We start from the raw sequence: 6358 nt of genomic DNA on the forward strand, positions 1-6358 counted from the left end.
GGCATAATTTGACTAACAGACAAACCATGGGTTGGAAAAAATAGATTTAAGGTTAGAAGACTCAAGCTTTGACAATTATTAACTATGATTTTAGGCAAATTATATAGCATCTTTGAAATCGATTTCCCCATTTATAAGTTTTAGATGATACAACCTACCAGATCCACCTCAATAGATATTATGAGGATTAAATGGAATATTTACATTCTTTCCGAAGCCTAAAATATATTTATATAATATGACATCTATATAGCTATCTGTTAAGATGTGAAAGTGTGATTCAGAGTATTAGTCATTGATTAAGCAATAATGCCTCTGAATTATTTCTAAGTTATTGCTTCCTCTGGAAGAACAAAGTTGACCATAAAGGGGTGATTCTTGAGTTTAAATCCATGTGCACCACTTACAAGCTATGTAGCCTTAAGCAAGTTGTTTAAATTAGCTAGACTTCAGTTTCCTCATATGTAAATGGAGATAATAATGAAAAATACCATCTGGAGGCATGTGTATCAACTATGATAATGTACACAGTGACCTATCATAACTGACACATGGTATAATAATATATTGAGTATAAGTTCTTAATCAACAGTATCTGTCAGCAATGAACAGTGGTCATAGTAGTAACAGCAAAACGGCATCTATGTTTTTGATGAACAAATAACTTTTTCCCCCAAAGACCAAGTTTTAAAAAAATGCTACTGTTCATAAGTGTAATTAAATGCTATTCGCATAATCAAAGAAGAATGGGATTCCAGAGAAATAATTGACCCATAAGATTTAATAAGATATAGAAATATGGTGTCTAGGGTAGAGCGATGGAGCAACAAAACTGTACATTTCCAGCCTACATTTACAGCATTTTAGAGGGAAACAAACTTATATTATAGAAAGCGAATGAAGATAAGTCAACACACAAAGATGGTACTTGTAGCAAAGACATGGGCAAAGCTCAAGATCATGACAACACAGAGTCTCAATTCTTCCGCCCACTCCAGCCTGATGGTGGTTTACTGTACTCCTGTCTGCAATAAAAGTTGTATGTTGTTTATATGCTTATATAGATTATAGCTTTATAGAGGATCCCTGAAAGAACATGGAATCCTCCTTCGATTCCTCCTCCCTAAGAAACTGGCAAGAATCCACAGCAGGTGTAATTAAGCAAACCTTCCTTAGGCCAAGTTTCACAATGTTCTGTTTACTTAGTCACTTAGGAGTTTCTGCCACTATCCTTGAGATCTTTATTGCCAAATCTTGGTCTTGGGTTACATATTTGCTCAGATCTCTATTAATTGGGAGATGGAAGATGAAAAAGGATTCTCTTTTCTAATATCTCTTAAAAATTCTCACCTTGCCCAGGGAATGCTATATGACATTCTCAACCAGACCTACTGTTTCAACATTCTTTGCGGAAATCAATAGTTATCTGTCCCCCACTAGCGAGAAAGCGGCTGATATTGTTAAAGTCCTTTCACTGGGAAATTTCTTTTGCCCGTTTGGAAGTAAGAAGAACATCATTTTCCCATTTACACAGAGTGATAATTTAAATTTCACATTATTAACTATTTTCTTTAAAAAAAGTGAGTTGAATTTTAGTGTTAAATTACTCTATGTGGAATATTGTTTGAATTTCACTAGGGGCACAATCATATTTAAGATTGCACTCAAGAAGATGGCTGTGGGAAAAGTCATAGAGCCATGAGGGACCCTAAGGTGAGAGGCATGCCCCTCTGCATTATGTCCCTGTGTCATTCCTTACCCTTCCCACCGCCAGTGGTCTCACTTTCCAGTGAAAGGCAGTCACACACCATAAAAGCCATAAAGCCGGTTTCTATGGCATATAAATCTACTTTCAAGACCTATTGACTTTTACAAAAAAGTCTCCCTATCGGTTCAAGGGTAGAACATTGCTTTTGTTTTATGGGTTGTTTAATGTTACCAAAGGTAAATCTTGTCCCATATCTTTATTACTGTTATAGAATGCAAAAGGACTTGGGTTGCTTCAACATGACTGCTTTTGTCATTTGATATCTACTTTGACTCCCTTTAATCAAGTGACCAGAAATTGCCACTTTCTCTAAGAAACTTACTTTTTTTTCTTTTGGTGGACTTGTAGTAATTACTCTCTCTCTCTCTCTCTCTCTCTCTCTCTCTCTCTCTCTCTCTCTCTCTCTCTCTCTATATATATATATATATATATATATATATATATATATATATATATATATATATCTGTCACTAATCTATCTATCATCTATCTATTTCCTCTCATCTGTCTGTCTGTCTATCTATCTATCTATCTATCTATCTATCTATCTATCTATCTATCTATCTATCTTCTATCTATCTATCAAGCTACATTCATTTTATCTAGTCATTTATTAACAGACCGATTTCCTCTTTCGTATTTTGATTTCTTGACATATTGGTAAAAGTCATTCTCCCCTCCGCTTCATGTGGTGGGCATAGCTCATCTTTTCTGCCTCTGACTGCACTTAGCTCTTTTGTATATATTTAACTGACTGTTCATTCAGATCGGTGTGGTATTCTCAACTATGCTCCTTTATGATACTTTATTCCCAGCAAAACTACCAATTAATTTTGCAATGATCTTTAAAAACAAAACAAAATCAAAGCTATTACCAATGTTTAAATATCCACCAGGAATCAAGCACACTGTCTTGATTTTATGTGAGTAAGATGTGGGTCTCATTAATGGATCCTAATGAATTTGTCCACTAATAAGATATGAGCGTTATCAAGTTCGAAGTGGACCCACAGAAAGTTTAAGTTAGTCAACATTTCAAAACTGAATAGGAAATAAGCTCACAGCCCTTTTCAACACTAATATTGAAAACTAAGGGATCATTCTTTTATTATTATTATTATTCCAGTAACTCAACTCTTTCCTGTATTAGTCAGAATTCACAATTGAGACTTACCAATTCACTCTAGTTATAGTTTACAGAGGAGTAGTTATAAAGAGATAGCTAATAGAATTGCTAGGAAGAGTGAACAAATAGACTATAGCGAGACTTTAGAAGTGATTCTCAAAACCACGAAGCAAATCTGGGCCACCAAGGGAGGTGCTACTTCTGCTATAATGTGAAACTTAAAGTGTCTAGAAGCTCCTTTCCATGTTAACTAGTCACCATTGCAATTGCTGGCTCCAGAAACATATCTTTTTTGTCACTATCAATGCCAGTCAAATGGATATACTGCAACCAGTCACTCTCTTCTTATGTAACTCAGGACCCAAACAAGTTTCATGCAAGTTCATCTAATTTTTGGAGCCTAAGTATTGTTCAGAATAATCTGAAAAGCAGCATGTAAAATATAATTTTTTCACTCGTTAACCCCTTTAGTACAGGAAAGCATGCCGGAACAGGGCTGGAAGGTATTGGATAAACTCCATACCTGCCTTCTTCAGGTCCTTATGCCTCCCTGTTCTTCTCCCTCTACCTCTATCTCTCTTTCTCTCTCCTGTCTGTATTTATGTGATTTCTATTCTCAGAGTCTCTCATTTGCTCCTCATTGCTCAATGTTTGTATCTCTTTTATATTTTACTCTACCAACAAAGTTTTCCTTATTTTCTCTCCGATTCTGACCATAGTCTAAAATAGGAATATATTTTAGAGATTTTTTAACTCTTATTAATTTTAATTATTCCCTTCTTCAGCTGAAGACATAGTGAGTTGAATGTGTTATATTTATTAAGGAAACATTCCATTCGGATTGCTATTTTATGATGAACTGGTGTTGAAGACTGAGAATAGTGAAGTAGAGAGTATAAACTTTGGAAGAAGACTCAAATTAGTGTTTCAACTTCACCATATATTATTTTAATTGCAGCTGGCCTCAGTTCTTTAACCTGAAAAGTGGAGATAGTAATATCTGAGAGAGATGTCATAGGATTCGTACTATAATTTTTTTAAAGCTCCTGGCAATTCAAAGTGTTTGATTGTCATAAGTGCCGTAAGTTACTGATCTCCCACACCTCTCACCTCTACTCTATGGCTGACCCTTCGTATACCAAACATCTTTGATATTCAGCCTCATTTCCACATGGGCCATTCTTGGTTTATTTGTTTAAGTACCAGAGAGAAGACCATGACACCACAATTTTCATTTCATATCATTTAGAAACATTTGAGGCCACAATAGCAATAGAGTTTCTTAAGGAAATGTCTTGGACTCCAAGTGGACATCATTACTTTTCAGTAAGCAGTAGCCTTTTCCCTAGGATTTAGACTCGTAAGTTCTACACCCATATTATCAGTTACACATCAAGGTGTTATCCAAGGTGCATTTTCACAGAGGAGACATAAATTTGAATATTAATCAAATCATGCACTTTAATAATCTTATGTGTCTTTTTTTAAAAGAATAATAATAGTATACCTGGTATCTTAATGAGCTTGTAACCTAATACCTCGACACATGTTAAGTCTTTGTTTCAGAAATGAATATGTAAGCCTGCATTACTTTTCCAATATTGCTAAGAAAGTCAGGAATGAGTATATGAAACTCAACTTGTTGAGTCTCAAAGCCCTCTTTTATCTGTGAGTTCATATTGTCCTCTTGATGATCATCATGCCTGAATGGCCACTGTGGAATAAATCAGTCCTGTGAGAATAATTTTATTTTGAATATGTCAGATCTTAAACCTTGATACTATATATTGCAATCTTATCTCATGCAATTTTTTATAGGAGAAAAGTATTTTTTTTCTATTAGCTCTACTTCAAATTTGTCATGAGAATTTCAAATTCTTAATGTTTATACATTGATGACATTTATAAATAGTTCTTAAATCATTCCACTAGAGAGCTTACAAATTTGGGGAGAGGGGTTTGGTCTCTAGTAGAATGTTTTTTAAATCGGTGACTAATATCATCATCAGTTTTATACAGAAAGTACAACATACAGAACATAGCTGTATAGTGTGTATGTTCTTATGAGGCAAACACTTGCCCATATTGGAAATTTCTTGTACTTGGGGAAGAGCCTTTGTTTCTTCTGTTGATATACATTGAGAGCAATGTTACATTGTGCTCTTAGTTGAAATGCTTATGAAACCTGTATTGACTGAATTGAGAGTCGACATCTCCTATTGACGTAATTTGGATGATGGACAAAATTGTTTCCGATCAAGGCAGAAGCCCCAGCAACCCATTTGAACCAGATATACAATTAGTCAGATTTAATTAACCCCAAACTGTTCATTGGCTTTTTTTTTTCCGGGGAAAAGGAGATCTAGATGAATTTGTTGCCCTGATACATAATATCTGAGACAACGTTTTTAAAAAACCTCTGGATGATGAATCTGATTGAATTGCATTACTTATCGAACACATACTATTTTTCCTGTTCAACACTGGGCAGTCTGGATCGCTTTGGAATGTCTCTGCCATGGGGAGTTGTGCAGTACTAAAAGGAGCACAGTGAATAAGAAGCTGAGTAACAGAGCGTATCTCAACCTACCAGCCTAAACAACAAGTGACATTAGGTTCTATTTTCAAACAGAGGTAGAACCAGAGAAACAAGAGAATGCATATAAAACATTAGCAGAGGTAAATATAGTTTTGTTTTTTTTTTTTCTGACCAGCGATGGTATCAGAACAGAATTTCTATTACGGAAAAGCAGAAACCAGTTTTGCTATATCTACTTCCTTGTTCTCAGGGATCCTTAAGCAGTAAAAGATCAGCAGAGGGGTTCTCATTCACTCTTCTTTCCCCACCAGGCAAACCAGTGTCATTTGGGGAGGGAAAAAGCTTGATATCTTGTGTTTCATAAAGGAATTTGAGCACATATCAGCCAATCTTCTTTTCTAATATTTTAATAGTACTTCAAGTTCCCACAATTTCTTTGACTGGGAAAAGAATAATACAAGCACTCTGTAAACTATTAAGGTTGCCTTTTAAAATAAAGACTGATTTAGAAAGCAGGTTTGCATTTTACTCGGGAGCCTTTCAAATTACTCTAGGTAACTTACAAATATATAAATTGCTAAAAAGGTTAGATAGAAGGTTGACATTAAATAAGTCTAACTAACTACTTTCTCCTCTACTATGTGCAACATGCGGAACTGAGGTACCATGTTGGGGACAACTAATGCAAATCTTCAGGGTGAAAGATAATATTAGTGATTACAGTGTTTATTTGTCCACTTCCTTTATCCAAGGAGATCTAAGTCCTTTCACAGGGCCATTGATTCTCATAACATTACAAGGAAGCAGCCAGTGGGTTCTGATGTAGAAATTGAAACAGCGACAACTCAAGAAAGGAATTTTCTTGATGGCGGTTGATAACTGGAAGTTGGTCTTTATAAGTGGTTAGAGATTGGCAAAACTTGAA

Source organism: Pteropus vampyrus, unplaced genomic scaffold (genome assembly GCF_000151845.1).
Source record: "Pteropus vampyrus isolate Shadow unplaced genomic scaffold, Pvam_2.0 Scaffold38, whole genome shotgun sequence".
NCBI lineage: Eukaryota > Metazoa > Chordata > Mammalia > Chiroptera > Pteropodidae > Pteropus > Pteropus vampyrus.